Source organism: Onychomys torridus, chromosome 3 (genome assembly GCF_903995425.1).
Source record: "Onychomys torridus chromosome 3, mOncTor1.1, whole genome shotgun sequence".
In the NCBI taxonomy this organism is placed as follows: domain Eukaryota; kingdom Metazoa; phylum Chordata; class Mammalia; order Rodentia; family Cricetidae; genus Onychomys; species Onychomys torridus.
The window spans coordinates 45066669-45090792 of NC_050445.1; positions in this window are offsets into that span (position 1 = coordinate 45066669).

Sequence of the window (24124 nt, forward strand, 5' to 3'; positions counted from 1 at the left end):
ACTTCGAGAACTGTTTGAATTGGAGTGAATAAAACAGGCAGATTTTCTAGTTCTTTTTTTTAGTTTTTCCCAATTTTGTAAAGTGTTACATGTAGGTTCGTCACATGCAGCCTCTGTTTTGTTGAATTGTGTCTCCTCTATTTCTAATTTTTCCAGGCCCTTTTCCATGAAAGTGCTTTGTACTCTGTCAAAAGCCTTTTCTGCATCTATTGAGATGATCAACTGACTTCTGTCTTTGAGTATACTAATGTGATGGATTGTATTTGCTCTTTCTTACATGTGCTGAACCATTTTGGAGTCCCTGAAATGATACCAACTTAGTCATGCTGATTGAATTTTCATATGTGTAATCAAATTCAGTTTACAAGGATTCTACTGAGAATTTTTGGATCCTTGTACATTCTTGAGATTGGCCTATGATTCTTTTGGTCATTTTATTATTGTGCCTTATCTGGTTTGGGTGTGCTGTCACTTAACTATGTGCATAGCATGAGCAACTCTAAAGGAAGCTGGCTCTGATTCTAGAACGTGTGTGTGTGTGTGTGTGTGTGTGTGTGTGTGTGTGTGTGTGTGTTATATGTGTGTGTGTATATATATATATATGTATGTATGTGTGTATATATTGTATCATATTAATTTAATGATTCTTTTTTAACTTTTTGAAGAATTTCTATACTGCTAGTGACTAGACTAATTTACATCCTAAACAAGAGTGTACAAGAGCATTTTTCCCTATAAATCCACACTAACATTATTTGATTTTTGTCTTCTTGATGAAATTCTGACCTAGATGGTTAGAATTAATGTACTTTTGATGTATATTTTTCTGATGGAAAAAGAAGTTGAATTTGTTTATACATTTGTTGTAATGGAATAATATTGAGGTTAATAATTGAGAAAATAAACTGTCATATATTGACCCCTGTTCTAAGGCTGGTAGCACATTACCATAGACTGATAAATTACCAATAAAAGAAGTTTATTTTGGTTTGGAGTTCTGGTGCAAAGTGAAGGACCAACATTTGGTCAAAGCCCTTTTTCCTAGCAGAGCTAAGAGATAGTGTAAAGCATCCTGTGAGGAAGGACAAGTTCGTGTGAGCTACTCTAAGAGATAGTGTAAAGCATCCTGGGAAGGAGGACGAGTTCATGTGAGCTACTCTGGTCCCTCTTCCTCTTCACATGCATTCACAAGCATCCACTTATGAGATCTTACCCTGATGTCTATATCTAACCCCAATCATTTCCTAAGTCCTCACTTCTGTACAATGTTATCGCATGAAATCATATCCTCTATGCCCCTTAATGATTATTCAACTCAAATCTGAATTCCAAAAGGGTACTTTCATAGTCAAACTATAGCATCAAGTGATAAACTCTTATCAAATTAAATTAATTAACAATGTGGAGTTACTAGATAAGTAGAAGAAAACCTGAAAATATACAATATTTCAATATTTGGTAAATGTGGCTTTGCAAATACTGGCTTGGATAGATTATTCAATAGTTTCAGGAAGGCAGCTAACAAGTGAAAAGTGGGAATTAAGTTAGCTCCCTAATTTATATCATATAATCAAATAAACTGAATATCCATAAAATTATATTGTGAAAAGCTCAGATAGTTAAAGTGTTAGAAATCACATGTAAGAGAGAAATATTAATAAAGTATAAAAATTGATAGCATTTGGGGAAAATAGAAACTTCTCAGATCTTTTTTATTACTTTTTATAAGTCAAAATTATTTCAAAATAAAAAAAATTAAAGAATTAAGAGGAAAGTATACATGGCTCAGATCTTGATAAGAAGAAACTCAAACATTTTTAAAAGTTAAAAGTTTAATGATTTTACTACACAAATATTTAATAAACAAGTGAAAACTATGTATAAACACCACAATCTGTTTAATAGTAAAAAACTGTAAGTGGCAAATGGTAGTGAGTGATATTGGTAACCAAATGATATGAAACCTCATTATCACTAATCACAGAGTATTGTCACATCAAAATAAAAGACATGAGCCACTACAGAACACTAGGTGGAGCACAGAGCATACAAATGATATGCAAAGCAAGGAATCCAGAGAACCAACTAATATGCATTAACATAAAAGCCACCACTTTTAATAAGGAAGCTAAAATATAGTATCTGTGAAAATTCCATAGTTTAAACATTTTTGAAAGAGCAGTAATTATAAGTGCTCCCATGATATTGTATGAAAATGGATACACTCATAGGCTGATAATGGTAAGAAGAACTGCAAATCATAATATAGTTTGTCTGGTAAAAAAAAAAGTCTAAAAAATTCTAAGCAAAAAGAAGAGTCCAAAAATATTTAAGTGATTTATATGATCACATTAATTATTGTTTGTAAATTACAGATGAGGAAATCAGTTGTACAGAAACCAAGCAACAAGTTCAAGTACAAATAGGAATACTTGATTTTTCTTGTTGTTTGGTTTTTGGTTTTTTCAAGACAGGGTTTCTCTGTGTTGTTTTGGTGCCTATCCTGGATCTTACTCTGTAGACCAGGGTGGCTTCAAACTCACAGAGATCTGCCTGGCTCTGCCTCCCAGTACTGGGATTAAAGGCGTGCACCAACACCACCCAGCATTACTTGATTCTTACTAACATTCCCAACCACCAATGATTTCAGTGTTAGTATTTTAAACAGTAAAACTACCCTGTAGATAAATAAAGCACAACAATATCAGATAGTGATATGAGTAAAAAATAAACAGGGTTATCATCTATACTTTGGTCTTCCAGGAACATACCTGTGGTGACCTAGAGACAACATTAAGTGTGATATAGACACCCATCAATCACATCTGAGGTGAAGAGCATGGCACCGCTTTCCCAGAGCAAGAGGCAATGCCTCAGTACTCAACTGTGGCCTGCACAGACATTTACGTGTTATGACTCTACACTTCGAAAGGTCTATCTGAGGAACTTTCACCCTTGAAACATTGAGCCTTCTAGCTTCTGCTGTATCCACTCCTCGATTTTCACAGAGCTGCTACAGGCTTAGCATGGGCTGATAAATGCTGTGCTTCATTTGATTGAGCAATCAAACATTGCCCTGTGAAGAGGCTCATAATAGTAATAAACATATTTGTAATTTGTTGTTCATGTTATAGAAAATACTACATAGGTGTTCCATAATGACCCCACTTGTCAGACTCTTCTCTTTTACCATGGTTGAGGTTGATTGACCTGGTTTGTAACAAACCAGATTGAAACTTGTAGATATGTAAATTGAATAAATTCTGAAATAGCCAATGACCAAAAATCCAAACAGCCTTTTGCATACATGGAACCAAAGAAGAAAGGCAAGGTATTAGTAGACATACTGTTTCAAAGACAGAAGAAAGTGAAATTCTACCTTGAAGAAATATTTTTAGATCCTATGATTCAGAAATGAATCTTAGGTTAAAGCAGTAATAATTGACCATCAAAGGAGAGAAGAAATAAATGCCCATAGGTAGTTGTTTTTAGGACTACTGCATGTACAGAGAGGCTAAACATAGGTTCAAATCATGGATAAATAGAACCACTATTTAATAAACACCCAACACTCAACTCTAATAGTTTTTATAACTAAAGAAAGAAGAAGCAGCTGATTAACAGGTATTATAGAATATTGCCTCTTTAAGTAATCCATGTCAAAGAACAGAAATCAAAACAGTGTCTGAGATGTGCTAAATTGGTAGAGTTTGCACAGCACAAAGGAAGCCCTGGTTTCCATCATCACCACCTCATTGACTGAGCTTGGCAGTATATGTTTGTAATCTCAGTACTTGGAAAATGGATGCAGAAGGGCCAGAAAATCAAGGTTATCCTTAACTACATAGAGAGTTCAAGGCCAGCCTGGGCTACACTGAAACATAGTTTCAAAAATAAACAAAATATCAAAACAGATCTCATCATTTGGGGTTAAAGTTGAGGCAATATACATGATAACTTGAGAAAATCCAAATATCATGCCATACTAAATTGATCATTTTTGCCTGACAGGTTTTCAAAGGATTTTCTCAGCAAATATACCTGCTTTTGTTTTGTAAAGTAGTTTGTAGTGACCAAGTCATTGCATGAATTTGACATTTAACATTAACATTTAAAACTTTAACTGCATGCCTATGTCTGAAAATAATATTTGTTAGAGCTAAATTGCCTTGTTTTAACTGCATTTTTTTTCTGAATCAGGACACTTTGAACAACTTCAGTTGAAAACATCCTTTGAAACACTTTAAATAGAGGTGTTTAAGATGACATTTAAATATTTCATAAAACATTTATATTCTGTCCATAAGAAAAATCATGCTTTTTAAATATTTATTTATAGCCACATAATTTATTGATTTTACTTGAACAGCTTTGAAAGTCAATGGCTTTGTTTTCTGAAATTTACTGAGTTCATCAGGTTTCTTTGTGAATGTGTGTATTCTATATCCTCAACTTGCTAACTTTATTAACCAAGAAGTATGTATCAAGAATGTATTTTTGTCTCATCTGTTGTAACTTTCATATTGTGTAGAGTATTATAAAACTGAATTCAAATTTTATCACAGTTCAGTAAACTTTAAAAGGCAACATACTACATTTTTCATGTCATGCAGATGCATTTAAACTGATGTTTCATCATTCTTAACTTCTACTACTGGAGAATATATAGTGTTAGTGATCAAACTAAGAACATTTTGTGCATGCCAGATAAAGCTATACTACTGACCTACCTCTCTAAGCCATTTTCTCCCAACTTTTCAACTTGAAATAAGTTTATACTTATAAAAAAGCATAGAGTTGAGGGTATAGCTTAGTGGTAACAGCATTTGTTTGACTTGCTCGAGCCCCTGGGTTTGAACTTTAGCACATAAATATTAAAAATAAGACATTGCAAAAACACTACAATGTATTTAAAGATACTCTGAACCAAATTTTTCAGGTTTTAGCAACTTACATATGTGCACTATTACTATGTGCATGTGAAGGGGTAGTACCTACAGATCCAAAGTACAGGATTGCCATGACACAAGGCAACAATAATATATGCAAGAAAAGTCCCAGTGAGGGCCAAGTATCGACAGTATAGTAGAAGCCAGAGTCCTAGAACCAATGACTAATTGCAAGGACAAGTAAAGATGTACGGACTAAAGCGTACACTGTGTGACTCATTAGCCCACACTACAGCTTCCATGCTGGGAATTTTTGCTTGTTTGTCTGATTTTGGTTTATGTTTGTTTGGTTTTGGTCTTTTGTTTCACTTTTAAAATTTGTCTTATTTTGGGGAGGAGGTTACAAAGGCAGAGGGCAGAAGCCAGAGGATGGTAAAATGAGTAGGACTGGGATAAATGATGTGAAATCCACAAAGACTCAATAAAATATTTTTTAAAAGGAGAATAGTGTTTAAATATGAATACATATTTAATAATTAAGCTAACTGGTATTGATGTATCAGTTCTTCTAAGTTTGCTCTTGAATAAAGCTACATAACATATAGGACATTTATTCACTTAGAGTTCTCCAAAAAGATAAAATAGATAACAGATAGATTAGATAGATATATGATAGACAGACAGACAGATAGATAAGAAATATCAAACTAAATTTGATCTGATGTGAGATCATATGTGACAAACAATAGCATAATATGTGTAGACAACTGCAAGCTTAATGTATAAGAATACTTAGTAACAGATAGATAGATATCTACCCATCATAACCACTGATTTTCAGTCAGTCATGGGCTGTCATTCATGTAAGTATGTCCAAATAAGGCAAATGCTGAACAGTAGCCAATCAAACCATCCTTTACTTTATTATTATTTTCCTGTGACATTGGGAAGCAGTACTCTCCAACTATTTAGCAAAACAATTGTAGTAACTCCCCACTAGAGTCTATGACCTTCATAATCATGGACTTTTGACCAGATTTACAATGTCATACATCAATTCCTTCCTGTGCAGCAGGCCTTAAATCCAATCAAAAGTGAGTGGTTGCTCCCAAAATAGTAATACCACTATTACCATAGTGACAATTTCTTGAATGTCATATACAGGGTCCGGTGGTTAAGACCCATATGACATTTCTCTGCTACTGAGCTGCATAACACTTTTCAATATGATGAAACCTAGTCAATACAGAGGAAGCTTGAGCTCGGTTCTTATTTAATATCTGTTCTTATATCAAAAATGTATGGTATCTTCAGAAATAGTTGTTTTGCCACCTACTTAAGATGCCACTTCTATCTTACAGTAGATTTCAGTATTGCTCTATTTTTGTACTTTCTTTCCGTGTCTTACTTGTCTTATCTATCATTTACTCTTTCCATGTAGACCACATTGACTTAATATTGATTTCCAGGGCCAAATGTTGGATCATAAAAAGATACATACAAGTAACAGTATAATGACTGGTCAGGGTATTTTTAGAAATATATATATGTATAGATATATACAAATATGTACACAACAATAATTAGTAAAAAAGGAAGTGATGATTTGAAGGAAAGCAGAGAGGAGAAGACTGGAGGGTTTGGAGGGAGAAAAGGAAATGGAAAAATGATATAATTCTATTATGATCTTGAAAAATAAAAATTTTAAAAAGACATCAAACAAATTCATGAATGTTGTCTAATGCAAATCCCTTTTAGATATATCTTGAGAGCCAAAGCTTATTAGAAATTCATGGATGGGTTTCAAGATTAATTGAAACTTTAAATTTTGTATGAAACTTGATGTATTTCTGTATATGTGTAGCATAAGTTGGTTTTTATTTTGTCTTGTTTTCTGTGACAGATCATTAGTTTGCCTCTTCATACTAATCTAGAAATAAACTTTATAGTGAGTGATATGTTACAAAAATAAACAGGATAGAGATGATGTAAAAAGAATCCTTTAATTTTTTTTTCTAAATCACATATTTTTCTAGATGCTAAAATTAAGTAAAACAATCAAATCAGTCACCTGCAATCTAAATTAGCTACCAGTTAAATAAAAAAGAGACTAGAAGATGTCAGACCATTCTTTGTACATAAAGATTATATACATGTAGCCTTTTCTGTCCACCAACGAAGAACCTCCAGTTTATGGTGATCTAAGTTATAAAATATAATTGTTATATTTTAAGTTATAATTATGTATTTGTATTTATTCATGCCTATGCATAAGAGAGAGAGGAGGAGGGGTGTGTGTGTGTGTGTGTGTGTGTGTGTGTGTGTGTGTGTGTGTCCACGCACCTGAGGAAGTCTGAGTACAACTTCTGGGAGTCACTCCTCTCTTCCATGGGTCTCATCATCCTTGATGGCAAATAATAGCCATCATACCAGCTCAGTTATGTTATTTTTTTATGTTCAACAGTTCCCATATTTTAAAAATGAAATTCCTAATAGTGATAATGGAAACAATGTATAACTGGCTGAAGAAATTTCCTCTTTCTTTTAACTGTGTGTTTTATTTTTATTATTTTTGTATGTGAGCTTGTATGTGTGAACCTGGTATTTGTATTTGAGTGTTAGTTCATGCCACATCAAGTATGGAGCTAACTTTTGGGGGTGGGTTCTCTCTTCCACCAATGAGTCCTGGGTATTACAAGTCATCACATTTGACCAGCAAGTGATTTTCCCTGCTGAGCCTTCTCATGAGATTATTTACTCACTTCCTCCTCCTCTCTTTCTTCCTCCTCTTCCTTCTCCCCCAACCTCAACTCCAGCTGTAATCGCCATTTCCTCCTCCCTCCTGCCCTCCAATTCCTCTATCCTCCTTGTGATAATTGCCTGCAACTTTCAAGTTTCTAAAAGGCAATAAATAACACATCAAATTAGGTAACTTCTCTACCATGTAATTCTTTCTTTTCCCAGGCACCCCCAAGCTGTGCTCTGTAATTCCCTGTTAGCTTGCTTGCTCCCTGACTAGTTGTTCTGAGTGGAGCTGTCACAGGTTCCTTCAAATTCTCACCAGTGATCTAATCCTCAGAGTCACCCAGAATTGATAACGGAAGCCCAGAGAAACTATCTATCAGTGAACTAGTTTGGGGAAGGGGTCCATAAGTTAACTTACCATAAGATAATCAGTCTGTGATTACTGACACCCCACCAACCTATTTACTCTGCTGCTATATTTGGCAAGCACAAAATACTTGAGTTCACTTAGCTCACTTTTTCATTCTAAGGAAAAGTGATTAGCCCTTATCACACACTTGGACTATGATATTAAGCCTCAAGACTCCCCCAAGTATAAGGTACAAAGATTACACTATATGATAATCATTAATGATATCGTTTATCTCTTTATCTTGCAAATAACATGATACATGTTCAGTGAGCATTATCCCAAAACATATACTGCCCTTCTGCCTTCCAGCTTACTTCGTTGTCTTTGATGACATTATTAAGTTCTAGAGGGGGTTATTAACAAGAGATTTAAGGTAAAATTCTTCCTCTCATCTCATACTACAATTCATGTCTCATCGTAACTTTTGTTCCTTCTAGAAACTTCTTTTCTAACACCTACTTCAGTTGAAAACCAATGCAAGTCATGTGGTAAAGTCTTAATAATCCAGAGGACTATCAAAAAAGGACAAAACATGAAACAGTATCACTATTAAATCATCTGTATAAGGAAACATTTATGTGAACTATTTCTCAGTAGCAAAAACTAACAGCAAAAGTACACTGTGAGCGCCATCTCCTGGAGAGAACTTTGACCACCTGGAAAAACCAACCCCATCAAACTGCCCTGCACAGTGCTAAGCTCCTATCTATAATCACATTACTATATCTGTTCTTAACATTCCCACAATAGCGTGAAAGCTGCTTCGAAGATGAGGAGACATTAGAAATTACTAAATTTAAAAGCATGACAATCAGAGATATACACTGGAAAAGCAAGTGTGGAATAAGGACAATGTGTGAAATAATAAGCAAGGGTCTCACCAAGCAGCAAAGGAAGTGTTATAAAGTTAGTGAGGGGATGGGAAGGTATAAATTATGGTTTGGTTTGGTTTGGTTACATGTTGAGTTTGAGTTGCCTCTAAGACATCTGTGAAGAGCTATGAAGTGTGTAGCTGGGTATATAAGATTAATGCTCATGAAGATTTGGCAGAGATGCAGATATAAAGGTGAAAAGCATGTGGTCACTAAAGTAGTAGGTCATGTGGGACAGCCTATACTGTGGGGAGGAGGGGAACTAGAGGTCAGAATAGTGGCAGGATGGACCATCAGTGTCTTGGTCCATTTGTGTGGCTCTGGTGTTCAGGTTTGAATGTAGACTATCTTCCCTATGTTTGAACACTTGGTCTCCAGGTGGAGATGCTATTTAAGAGGCTGTGAAAACTTTACAAAGTGCAGCCTTGGTGAAAGTAAATCACTGGGTGGGCCCTGAGGCTGAATACCATGGTCCAACTTCTTGTCCATTTCATTTCCTTATTGTAGCTGCAATAAGACCAGCTGCCTCTTGTTCTTGCTAGCATGCCTTCCTTGCTTTGGTGAACTGTATCTTTCTTATAACTAGTAGGAATTTATTTCTTCTGGAGCCAGAAGTCCAAATCAAGGTGCCAACAAGTGTGATATCTAATAAAGACCTGACTCTGCTTTCAATATGGCTCCTTCTGTGTATCCTTCAGAGACTGAGAGAGGGAGTACTGTATTGTTATATGACAGAAGACAAACAAAGAGGGTGTCCTAAACATGTCTCTTCCAGCCCTTTTGTAAGACACTGTTCAGTGCTCAAAAGGCTCCATTCACAATAGGGATTAAGTTTTAGCACATGACTGTTAGGGACCTCCAGAGCACAGCCATCAGTAGAAAATAGGCAATGTAATTAACGTAGTCTTTGGAGACAAACCACTCACTTACGGCTCAGTGTGTCATTCTAATGGAGCGAACATTAAGTTACTATATATGATTCTGTTAAAACTTGTTTTGCATAAACTCCATTATGTTAAATATGTATTAGAATTTCTGCTAAGTTATAAACTCTCTAATTACAACTCCCAAGTGCAGTCAAATCATTGTCCAGGCAGGTAATATTTTATGACTGAGAAGTTTAGTTTAAAATCGTTCACTGTCAATGTGCCTGCTGTGAATATGTTCTCTGAGGCAGCTACATCAATGTAAAGGTCCTGAAGACTATTTGATGTTAGCTGGGTAAAATTTTATGATTATGGAGGAAAAGCCAAAATTATTTTTGGACTCTCTTAAGCCTTTCAGAAATAGCCATATATTTTTAATCTTTGTATTTCATCTAACTTTCCTCGGGTTTAGTAAACCTTTCAGTGTGATATTAAGGCTAACAGACCTCTACCATCTCCAAAGCCAAAAAGTCCACAGGCATACAGTAACACTAGGACACATCTGGCTTTGCTGTGGCCTGCTGACTTAATGTCTGACAATGCATTTGTTAAGTGTTTTTATTTATGACTCTCATTTTGCTTTGTTCATAAAAGGCAACATACCCTTTTGCAGGGTGGAGCATATTTCTCAGGGCAAAGAGTCTGTTCTCCCAGGCCATGGTCATTGATTTTTGACTCAGAACAAACTCTCTTCTTATTTTCTTTAAAGCTGAGTTCCTACTCTGGGTTAACACTTCTCTCGTCATTTCTGTTCCTAAAGACGGTTATCACTCTGGTTGACTATTCCTCACATAGGCTTGCAGGCTAAGTGAGGAGAGCTGGAGGAGTCCCACAGCTCAGCCACTCCCAGGGGTTCCAACATTTCTTCTCAGTCAGCTTCTCCACTGCACAGTTTCCTAACCATGAAGAGGGCACTGCAAGATCAGCTGAGATTTTCTCCCTACGCCTGCTTCCCTGGAATGATTTAGAAAGCTTTAGTGTTTTTACTTTTAACTTCTAGATTTCTTTTTTGTAGTTATCTTGTAGTTTTATTTTTAATTAACATACCAAGTATTAGATCTAATTATTACATTTCAAAGTGTGTTAATACCTTTGTAGTTCTAGATGTTTGTTTCAGCAGAAAACCTCCCTTTCCATTTTCTTTCTACTGTGAAGCAATTGAATCTTTTCACTGAGACTACCGCATCCTCTCATTGAATTTCAGGTCACTTGCCATTCCTTTTTCTTAATTCTACAGAATAATAAAAGGAGCAAACTCCAAAGAACTCTGACCTACTCTTACTCACACTCCTTCAGTAGCATTCAAATTTAATTAAATCAGATAGATTTGTGTTCAAAAGGTTAGCCACTAAGAGTCTGAACACTCTAAATATCCAACACATTCGTTATGATCAGACTATTTTTCATTTTCTCTCACAATGCAGTGCAAAATTTCTAATCAGTAGAGACAATGAGTTACACATTTAATCTACTGTAATGTTTCAGTGGCCATTAATTTTTTTTAATTTATTTTATTTTTTAGGTAATATAATAACAATATCTCTCTCTTCCCTTGCCTCCTTCTAAACCCTCCCATATAGCCCTCCCAACTCTCCTTCAAATACACAGCCTCTTTTTTTTGCTAATTGTTAAAGCATGCATATACATGTTTATTTAACATATATTCCTAAATACAACCTGTAGAATTATTGTGTTCCCCAAAATATTGTGCACCCTAATAAATTTGTCTGGGGTCAGAGAACAGACAGCCACTAGATACAGAGGCCAGAAAATGATGGCACTCACGCCTTAATCCTAACATTCCATAGGCAAAAATCCCTGTGGATCTCTGTGAGTTCAAGGCCGCATTGGAAACAGCCAGGCATGGTGACACACGCCTTTAATCCCAAGAAGTGAGCCTTTAATCCCAGGGAGTGATGGCAGAAAGCAGAAAGATATTTAAGGCATGAAGACCAGAAACTAGAAGCTTTTGACTGGTTAAGCTTTTAGGCTTTTAGCAACAGTTCATCTGAGACCCATTCGGATAAGGACACAGAGGCTTCCAGTCTGAGGAAACAGGATCAGCTGAGGAACTGGTAAGGTGAGGTAGCTTGTTCTACTTCTCTGATCTTCCAGCATTCACCCCAATATCTGGCTCCAGGATTGATTTTATTAATAAGAACTTTTAAGATTCCTGCTATAGTAGCCTGTTCAGTATGTATAATGTTACATGTATGTATGTTTCCAGGGCTGACCATTTGGCACTGGACAACCAATTGGTGTGCTCATCCCTAGGGAAGACCACATCTCCCACTCCCAGCTTTTCTCAGTTGCTTATAGTTCTTTATACAGAGCTGAGGTCTCCTGGGCTTTTCCTGACAGCTTTTTCATGTCTATTGGTGTCATCCTTGTTCACCTCGCATTGGACCTTCAAGTTAATGAAACTTAATGGGTATAGCTTGTGGTATTACTAGGAGACACAATCTCATAGCAAACTCCTTGATCTGTTGGCTCTTATAACCTTTCTTTCTCACTTCTTCAAAGTTCCCTAAACCTTAGGTGTAAGAGTGTTGCATGTGGAGGGTAATAGCAGAATACAAGTAATCTAGCCAGGGAAATGGTAAAGAGGGCCTCTTTAGAGAGGGGATGGAGGTAAATACAGAAGAAAGGGGAGAGAGGTAAAAAAAAAAAAAAAAAAAAACCAATAAGGAAGCCACAAGGAGTCATACTATGAACTACTGCCTTAAAAATTATAACACACATAATTCTATATATAAATATACATACATGGTTTTAGTTAATTTTTCTAATCTGGGCTGATGGTGCTCCCTCCAAGGGTCAAAGACCACCAAACAAAACCCCAGTACCAAACACAGCAAGCCCTCTTTTGAATTGTTAGCCATTGAATATTTTTATCCATCAATTAGAAAACACATCATTTCTGTCCATCTGTGCAAATAGCATTGCCAGCTGCTGATGCATCTTCAAGTCTAAGATACTGTCACATTTTCTTCTATCATCTCCCATATGTTCCCTTCATGTAGATCTCTACAGCTATTTCAGATCTCTTTTGGTTCAATTACATAATTAGTATATTTTATTACTTAAGGGTATGTGTGCTCTGAACTTCCTTGTTCAATTCTAGATAAATGTTTAATGTATACTCCTACCATATGAACAACCAAAGAAACATATATGAATATAATATAAGCAGTATTTATTAATAAAACCAAGCAGAAACAAAAAAAGAATCCAATAACTATAAGAAAAGAGATTTTGTTGAAATTCCCTAGTATATAGTATACAAAATTATTCTTTGTTTTCTATCATTGGTTTTGGTAAAATGAGAAATATAGTTTTTAAAGCATAAATAACACAAGGCAAGTATCAGTTGTCAGTTCTTTAAAAGAGAACATTGAAGTCACGCAAAACTCAAAATTGTTAATAGCATTATGCCTGCACATATTCTAATCACAGAGTTTGTAGATTTTAATGTCTTGTAACATGTTTCTAAAAATAATTATAAAGGATGTTGATCTTAGTGCGGTGGTGTGTACACATGGCTCCAGGTACTTGGGAGGCTGAGGCAGGAGGATTTCTTGAAGCCAAGAATACTGAGACTAACAACAAAAAAGGAACATGGTCTCAAATAAAAACATTATGTTCCCTAAACCTTAGGTACAAGAGGGTTTTGTAAATGCATCCACTGAGACTAGCTGCTAGAACTCTGCATTTTGTTTGATTGTGGATGGTAATAGCAGAATACAAGTAATCTGACCAGTGAAATGGGAAAGAGGAACTCTTTAGGAAAGGGATAAAGGTAAATACAGAAGAAATAGATAACATAATTTATTATGTTAAATACTTTAACATTGCTTTTCAACAATGGAGCAGTATAAATATAAATTAAATGGATATGGAATAGTAGTCAATTTTGAATTATAAAATCAGGAAGCCAATATTATCAGTTTTCATAAAACATATGGGGTATTTTCTCTGCTATATTTAAGTATTTAAGGAATGCTCTCATTTTATAAAGAACATGGTACAAGCATTACCTTATATTAGAAGCATAAGAGGTAACCAGTTTAACTGATGGCTTAAATGGCCTGATTCCATTATGCTATAACTAAAGGCATGGAGGCCTTTATCCTAACCAACAAATTATGCTATCTTACTGTGACTAAAGCAGAGTCCAAATCAATCTGTAATTGCTGCCTCACATATATTTCCTTAACTCCATCTAGTATACCATTACTGCCTATTTCCTATAACTCAGTCCCATCTAACGATGAGACAGGCCCTTCCTCTAATTGTGATTGGCTGAAGCTAGTCTTAACTTTCAAGTGTTGTTCCCAGGCTGTCCGTACCCAACTCTTGCCTGCTATGACCCTGTTAAGTCATTCCCACAGAAGTTGCCCAATCCTTTGCCTGAGCCTGTATTCATCTAACTCATAGCTCATAGTTCTGTCCATTAAACAGCCCAGTGTACTCTGAAAGGACCCTAAATAGATATGCCCCATCTTAGAGTAACCCCAGATGGTTACCATTGAGCTCCACAGCAAGCAATCAACATAGAGAACAATTTGAAACCAAGCTAAAAGCTGTTTACAGTCCTGTTTCATGTTTTTACTCTGACCACATCTGAATTAACTTCAATGATCATAATGTACACCCTTCTAACTTAGATCATGTTGCCTACATTATTAGGAAACAGGAAAATCTTTGAGAGGTGGCATTAGTTTTTAAGTAACCTATGCCTATCTAGGCATATAGAAGAAGACATACAGCTTTTTAATATCCTTTGCTGAAATTAAATCTGTAACTATGCCTTAAAAATCAGACAGAACTACATATAGAATTCACTTTAGTCGGTGATGCACTCCACTGAGAATTTCAGAATCAGGGAATTCAGTCCTATGGCACTAAGAAACTGGGATTTATGTATTGTGGGATGATAGTCTGCCCAAACCTGAGAGACAGCATTCACTTAATATATAGGTAGAGTCAGCCTCACTAGACTTGTCATATTCTGTAAACATGATCAGAGACAAAATTAGGCTCTCAGTAAAGAAATTCAAAGCTCTATGCATCTACAGTCCACTGAAGGCCTTATTTTACCCTTGATGAGACCATCAAACAGGGCATGCTGGGTCTTTTGTCTTGTTCACCTCTCAGTAATGTTCAATTGAGCATAAGCAAGGATAAAAATCTACATTAATCTTTTTTAAATAAAAAAAGAACACATGGAGAGAGCAGCAAAGTCATCCAAAAACAGAGAAATAAAGGGAGGACAGGATGTCAACCATCACTGTAAAGTCTTCTATGGCTCATGTACAAGATGTCATTGTAACATCTAGGTGACCATATGTCCAAAATGTGGCAAAGCCTTTCTCTGGGCACAAATCCAGGTCTCTAGCTTACCACACTCTAATGAGAATTAATAATTCATTGTATCATCTGAAAACATTGCATAATAGACCTAGTCAGCTAAAGCAGAAAACCCAGCTTAGCCTCAGTTGTACACACTGCTCAATGTCTCCATGAAAAAAAAGTCTGCTTTAATTTCATGAGTGTCATGTTCACTCATTCAATGAGAATTTAAATAAAACATCTATCACAGATGACTCAGCCACTGGTTCAGTGAGGGAGAAAAGGAGGGAAGATAGAAAAAAAAAAAAAACAGGAGACTGAGGAGGTGGAAAAGGAAATATTATGCATCTTATGCCTGCCATGTGCTAAACAGCCGGCTGGAAACCTGAAATTCTCACCACAGTTCTGTGAGGCAGGTAATAGTCCCACTGGAGAGATGAAGAAATTAAGACTTAGGGAGGGTAAGCAAATTAACTACATTCATTATTCTAATTGGAAGGACTCCAAATTGTTTCATGGTAATGACCACTTGAGTAGTCAAAGACACATACTCTAGGGAAACTAAACTAGAAAAGAGCTTCAAGATATTTAATATGTGATGTAACTGATTACTCAAGCAAGTCCTGAGAAGTTCTCAGGAAAGATGAGCCACATAGTATCAGCAAAATCTAGGAAGACTGTTTTATGGACATGAGGCTTGGTATGGCTCCAAGGCTTCTTGATGCTTTACATCATAAGGTTCTCTGAGTTTAAGCACTGACCTAATTCCAGAATCTGAAAAACACCAGATGGACATGAAGCTTAAAATGCTTGACTTTTAACAGGAAGGAACCCAAGCTGGCGGGAGCCAAGATCACAGATAGCAGCCTTCTCCTTGGCAGAAGGAAGCAGAGAAGACAGCTTCTTCCTCTTCTGGAGAGATTTTTCTGACTGACTGACAGAACACAGCCAGCTGCATGAGACACCGACTGCTGCAGATTTGTGCAAATAACTAAAATCCACCCGTGGAGATGTATCAGTATTAGCCATTTAAGGTCACAAATACTGAGAGGAGGGTGACAATCCTTCCCAATCCCCATTTTCCTTAAAGTTCTAGAATTACTGTCAGAATTTCAAAAGTACCCAGCTATTCTGTGAAGTTCACAAATGAGGTGCAATAGATGCACAGAACATGTCACAATTTACCCTGATCTCTTAATGGAAACTTTTCACTTTTAGTGTCATATATTTTCATTTGTTTACCATAAATGAGAAATGGCCAGATGAATAGTATAGAATTGCTTGCCAAATTTACATTTTCTCATTGACTATTGAAACACTGACAAGATCAACTAAGAACACTTTCCATCTCTTCCACCTCCAGCCTTCAGTTTTCACAACTGTTATTTGAGAGTGCTTGAATAAATAGTGTATAATTTTCCAGATATACTCTTTCCATATGTCCTACATGCCAAGAAATATAAGAACTGAAAACTGTTCTTTGTGATAGCAAGTGAATAGTCAGAGAAAACTTTAGAGTAATCTCTGTGTAAGAATTTGGAAGAGGCACAGGGTAGGTGAGTAGGATGAGCTGAGTTAAGATGAAACACATTAAGGAAGAAGTGAGGAATGAGCAAGTAGAGACAGAGGCTGGAAACCTCCTGACAACAGCTTAGACCTGATGGAGGGTTTGAGGGCAGATGGAAGGAAATATCCATTTGGTGGCACAGAGGAGAGCGTTTGCTTGCATTTAGTGGTAGAAGCTTGAGTACATTTAAAGGCTGGTGATAGCTTTTAAGGAGAAAGAAATTGAAAGTAAATAAGGAAGTCTATGAGGAGTAACCAGAAAGTGGATTCAGAGGAGAGGAGCAAGATCCACCTCAGAGAGGAGCAAGTGATGACATGGTTCAGGAAAATGATTGACCCCTGTATGGAGCAGAGGAAAGCACTTGAGATGATGGTTTTATGGGAAATCAGCACAACTTCACAGAACTTTAACGCTTCATGATATTGATCCTGCAAGCCTTCAGAGACCAATCAGGGTTTGAATATCCCTGTCCCAGGAGAGTGAATTCAGAGTTTGGTGCAATAAAAACATGTATAAATCCAAATTTAGTGCAGAATTCCTTTGTTATGATTTTCTCTTCCTTTAGTCTTACCTTCATACATTATAAAAATAGATTCTGGGGACCAGTGAAATGGCTCAGTGGGCAAAGGTCCTGGAGGTCAGGCCTGACAGCCTGAGCTCTATCCCTGCAACTCACATAGTAGTAGAAGGAGAAAAACAGCTCTGTCCCACAAGTTGTCCTCTGATGAGACAAGGTAAGAGGAAAGAACAGAGAGATAAGGAAACCAGACATGCAGACATTGTTCTATTGCTGTGAAGAGACACCAGGACCAAGGCAACTCTTAGAAAACAAAGCGTTTAATTGGGAGCTAGCTGGCTTGCAGTTTCAGAGGGTTAGTCTAAAAAAGCCACACCCACTCCACCAAGGCTATGCCTCCTAATACTTGTAATCTTTATAAATAGCCCTGCTCCTGGGTGACTAAGCATTGAAATATAAGAGCACGTGGACACTATTTTTACTCAAAGCACCACAAGAAAAAATATTCTTGAGAGGAAATGATACTGAACTTCAATTAAGCACAAAAATATTTCAAACATCCATTTGTGATCTAGGAATGTAGACAAATCAGTATAGTACCCAAGGCCTCAAATTTTATAATCTATAAGATGAAAGAGTAACAGAGAATTCTGCAAAGACCCTTTCGATCAACAATCCTTTAAATTAGAATGAGCACCAAGAAAATAATAAAAGAATTATTTCTCCTGGATTTTCACATTGAAATTACTACTTAGTTGTTTTTTTTTTTAAGTATACAAGAAGGGTTTGAGTCTCTATGATGTCTTAAATAAAACACTTTAGAGCTAAAAGCTAGGATTTCACTTAAAATTTTGAAAGTTTAGAGAAAAAAAAAAAACGGCTAGTTTTAAAAAGGGTCAGTAGTAGCCTGATAGAAAATAACAACACTGAAATCTTAGAAAACAAAGGAAAAGCAGACTATGGGAGCAGGCTCATTTCTCCTCTCTGCTGTGTGCATGAAATAAAAGCAAAAGAAAAATTGTATGGCATGTGACAAAATTCTTAAAAATTTAAGAATGGATATCAAATATTTAAAAAACATTTTTCCCTCTGCTGACTCCTTTTGGGAGACCTTGCCTTGGAGGAGGTAGGAAAGGAGAGTGGGTTGGGGCATGGCTGGGGATGGGAGGAGGAAGGACAGCAGAATCTGTGGTTGGTATGTAAAATGAATAGATAAACATTTTTCATCTTCCTATTGACCAAGTTTGATGTAAATTTTTGTTAAATGTAAGTCCATGGTTCATTACAACGAGCAGTTAGCAAAGTATCACATACAAATGAATCTAATTATAACCAAATTTGTCTAATTATTCCATTGAAAGACCATAGAAACTAATATGACAGTGATATATAAAGACATGCTTAGGCACAAATAATATATCTATCTCTCAAAATTATTCCTGTTTTCATCCTATAAATGTGATGACTATGTACATCAAAATGCTTACTTTGTTTTTATTAGTGATAATATTATACTAGGCAATCGTTTTTTAAGTCAATGAAATTACTTGTTTTTATATTTGAAATCTTTATCGGTCATATCCACACCCACTATCCTCCTGCCCCTGCCAACATAACTTCTCTCAGCTTCCTGTCCTCTCTTTTGTCTTTCTATTTTTAAATAACCCACTGAGTCCCCTAGTGCTAGTACTATGTGGATGGGTATGGGGTCATCTACAGGAGCATGGACAGCCAACCGGTGCCCCTTTCTGGAAGAAAAATGACTCTCTTCTCTCAGAGGCTATCAACTGCCAATAGCACCTCAGCTAGAAGTTCATCCTCCAACCATGCTGGATTTTTTTTAGAACTTTATACATGAATACTACATTATCATTTCAAACCATTCCCCTCCAACTCCTCATCTAGTCCCCCTACTCCATTTCAAAGTCATGTTCTTGTGTTTAGGGGAGACAGATAGATGTCCCTACTGAGGGACTTGTTGCTGAGGGCCACTGATTCTTCCTCTCACAACAGTCAATTGATTGCTAGCTCTTCATCTAGGGGTGGATCCTTGTGAAATTTCCCCTGTCCTTGCTGACATGTTGACTGGTATGGTCATTATGGGGGTAATCACCTGGTTAACACTTTAAGGATGCAGCTTCCCTGTCATATATCGAGGACACTGTCTTGCAGCAGGCATCCTGATCCTCTGGCTCTTACTAGGATGTATGTTTCAATTTAGATAAAACATGTTCTTAGGAAGTAATAAAATTGTGAAGTAATAAAAACAGGAAGTTCCAGGCAGTGGTGACACATGCCTTTAATCCCATAATTCAGGAGGCTGAAGCAGGTGGATGTCTGAGTTTGAGGGCAACCTGATCTACAGAGCAAGTTCCAGGACAGTCAGGGCTACACAAAGAAACCCTGTCTCAAGACAAAACAAAGAACAATGAAAAAGGAAGTAACAATGTAGACGAATTTCTAAACAGTCTTATTAAATAAGAAACAGAGCCAAATACAGAGGAAATAGCCAAAGAGATCAGATAAATAGCCAAGAGCCATGACTAGCCTCAGCTTACCACCACACTGTAGCTTGCCCAGAGAGACCTTCTTCCTGTCTAAACTGTGCTTTTATTGCTTTCCTGTTCTGCCTTCTCATTGGCTCTAAGCCCAGCCATGACTTCCTCATCATTGCCTGTCTATACAGACCTCCAGGTCTCAATGGTTCATACTGGGATTAAAGGCTGGTGTCACCACCCTTGGCTGTGTCCTTGACCACACAGAGATCTCTGTCTGCCATGTGATCAGATTAAGGGTGTGGGCTACTACTGCCTGACTTCTGTTTATGGCTCCCTGACCTCTGATCTCCAGGCAAACTTTATTTATTAACATACAAACAAAATCACATTTCAGCACAATTAAAATAACACCACATAACAATAACTCAGAAATAAAGCAAAAAATTTATAGATAATAATTTTAAATTTAATGGAATTTATATGAAAACTCATTCCATATCATTTTATATATTATAAAATATACCAAATTTTTTAATTAAGAAATTTTTTTCATTTATTTCACATATCAACAAAGATCCCCCTCTTCCTTCTTCCCTTCTCATGCCCCTCTAGCCTCCCCCTCCCAACTCATCCCCCATTCCCTCATACAAGAAGGTATAAGGTCTCCCATGTGGAGGTACATTTAGTAGAAGCAGGTGAAGCCCCTCTCCCTGCCTCAAGGCTGTGCAGGGTGTCCCACCCTAGGTAGTGGGCTCACAAAAGCCTGCTCATGCACCAGGTATGGATCTTGATCCTACTGCCTGTGGGCCCCTTCAGCAGAGCAAGCTACATAACTGTCTTGCTCATGCAGAGGGCCTAGTCCAGTCCCAATGAGGCTCCACAGCTGTTGATCTAAAGTTCATGAGTTCCCACTAGTTTAGTTTGGTTGTCTCTGTAGGTTTCCCCATCATGATCTTGATAACCTTGCTCATAGAATCCCTCTTCTCTTTCTTTGACTGGACTCCAAGAGCTCAGTATGGTGTTTGGCTATGATCCCTGTATCTGCTTCTACCAGTTACTGGAGAAAGGCTCTATGATGACAGAGTATTCACCGATCCAATTACTGGGGTAAGCCAATTCAGGCACCCTTTCCACTATTGCTAGTAGTCTTAGCTGGGGGTCATCCTTGAGGATTCCTGGGAAATTCTCTAGCACCTGGTTTTTCCCTGTCCCCATGATGTCTCCCTCTATCATGGTATCTCGTTCATTGTTTTCCCACTCTATCCCTGTTACAGCTCGACCATCCCATTCCCTTATATTCTCATCCCCCACCCACTACCCTCCATTGTCCACCCCTCACCCCCAGTCTACTCATGGAGATTTCATCTTTTTCCTCTTCCCAGGGCAATCCATACATCACTCTTTGGGTCCTCCTTGTTACCTAGCTTCTGTGGAGCTGTGGGTTGTAGTCTGGTTCTCCTTTGCTTTACATCTAGCATCCACTTATGAGTGAGTACATACTATGTTTGTCCTATTGAGTCTGGGTTACCTCACTCAGGATAATATTTTCTAGTTCCATCCACTTGCCTGAAAATTTCATGATGTCATTGTTTTTCACTGCTGAGTAGTAGTCCATTGTGAATATGTATCACATTTTCTTTATCCATTCTTCAGTTAAGGGACATCTAGGTTGCTTCCAGATTCTGGCTATTATGAATAATGCTGCTATGAACATAGTTGAGCATGTGTCCTTATAGAATATAACAATTTGTAATACTATATATTTTGGATATCAGCCCTCTGTCAGATGTGGTGTTGGTGAAGATCTTTTCCCATTCTGTGGACTGCCATTTTGTCTTATTGACCAAATCCTTTGCTCTACAAAAGCTTCTCAGTTCAGGAGGTCCCATTTATTAATTGTTGCTCTCAGTGTCTGTGCTACTGGTGGTATATTTATGAACTGGTCTCCTGTGCCAATGCATTCAAGACTACTTCCTACTTTCTCTTCTATCAAGTTTAGTGTAACTGGATTTATGTTGAGCTCTTTGATCCACTTGGACTTGAGTTTTGTGCATAGTGACAGATATGGATCTATTTGTAATCTTCTGCGTGTTGACATCAAGTTATGCCAGCACCATTTGTTAAAGATGCTTTCTTTTTTACATGGTACAGTGTTTGCTCCTTTGTCAAAAATCATATGTTCATAGGTGTGTGGCTTAATGTCAGGGTCTTCAATTCGATTCCATTGGTCCATGTGTCAGTTTTTATGCCAATACCAGGATGTTTTTATTACTATAGCTCTATAGTAGAGTTTGAGATCAGGGATCATGATGCCTCCAGAGGTTGCTTTATTATACAGGACTCTTAACTATCCCAGGTTTTTTGTTGTTTTGTTTTGTTTTTTTCCATGTAAAGTTAAGTATTATTCTTTCCAAGTCTGTGAAGAATTGTGTTGAGATTTTCATGGGGATTGCACTGAATCTGTAGATTGCTTTTGGTAAGATTGCCATTTTTACTATGTTAATTCTACCTATCCATGAGCATGGGAGATCTTTCTATTTTCTGATATCTTCTTCAATTTCTTTCTTCAGAGACTTAAAGTTTTTATCATACAGGTCTTTTACTTGCTTAGTTAGAGTTACCCCAAGGTATTTTATATTATTTGTGGCTGTTGTAAAGGGTGATGTTTCTCTGATTTCTTTCTCAGCCCATTTATCATTTGGACATAGGAAGGCTACTAGACTTCAAAATACTGAACAATCCAATTGAAAAATGGGCTATAGAGCTTAACAGAGAATTCTCAACAGAAGAATCTCAAATGGCTGAAAGGCATTTAAGGAATTGCTTAACCTCCCTAGTCATCAGGGAAATGCAAATCAAAACAACTCTGAGATAAGATCTTACACCTGTCAGAATGGCTAAGATCAAAAACACTGAAGATAGCTTATGTTGGAGAGGATGTAGAGCAAGGGGAATACTTCTCCACTGTTGGTGGGAATGCAAACTTGTACAGCCACTCTGGAAATCAGTATGGCGGTTTCTCAGAAAATTGGGAATACGTCTTCCTCACGACCCAGCTATACCACTCTTGGGCATATACCCAAGGAATGCTCAATCTTACCACAAGGGCACATGCTCAACTATGTTCATATCAGCACTATTTAAGAACCTGGAAACAACCTAGATGCCCCTCAACTGAAGAATGGATAAAGAAAATGTGGCACATACACACAATGGACTACTACTCAGCAGGAAAAAAAACAATGATATTATGAAATTTGCAGTCAAATGGATGGAACTAGAAAATATCATCCTGCCCATGACTCAGAAGGACAAACATTGTATATACTCACCAGATGTGATGGAAGGGATGGCCAGACTACAACCCACAGCTCCAGAGAGGCTAGCTAACAGGGAAAGACCCTAGGAGGGACACATGGATAACCCAACAAAGGAAAAGTAGATGAGATCTACATGCAAGGACTGGGTGTCGGGTGATAGCAGAGGGCAAGGAGTAGGGGATGAGAACATAGGGAAATGGGAGGGTTGAGCTAGAACAAGGACAGAGTTAGAGGGCAGGAAGGAAGATACCATGATAGATGAGGACATCATGGGAATAGGAAGAGGCAGGATGCTGGGAAGGCTCTCAGGAACCCACAAGGATGATACCACCTTGGACTGCTGGCAGTGGTCTAAAAGGTGACTGGACTGGTCTACCCTGGTGACCAGTCTAGTGAATACCCTAACTATCATCATAGAGCCTTTGTCCAGTGACTAATGGAGGCAGCTGCAGAGATCCATGGCCAGGCACCAGGCTGAGCTCCACGAATCCAATTGATGAGAGAGAGGAAGGATTCTGCAGGCAAGGGACATCAAGATCATGACAGGGGAAAAAAGTGCAGAGATGACCGGCTACACTTTTGGAGGAGGCCCATGAACTGTGGACTGGTGGCTGTGATGCCCCCAGGGGACTGGACTAGGCCCTCTGGATATGGAAGACGATTGTTTGGCTTGAACTGTTTGGGGAGCACCCAGGCAGGGGGATAGGGATCCATCCCTGGTACATGGGCAGGCTTTTGGGACTCTGGTGCCTGTGCTATGGTGCCTTGCACATCCTTGGTACAGTGGTAAGGGGCTTGGACCTGCCTAGGCTCAGTGTGCTGGGCTCTGCTGACTCCTCATGGGAGACCTTGATTTGGAGGATGTGGGGTGGCTTGGGAGGTAGGGCTGGGAGATGGGAGGAGGGAGGAGGGAGGACCTCTGGGTGGTATGTAGAATGAGTAGAAAATTTCTTAATAAAGAAAAAAACAAAAAAAAAACCAATTTGTAATACTAATCCATAACATTTATATTCTATTTTCAAATCT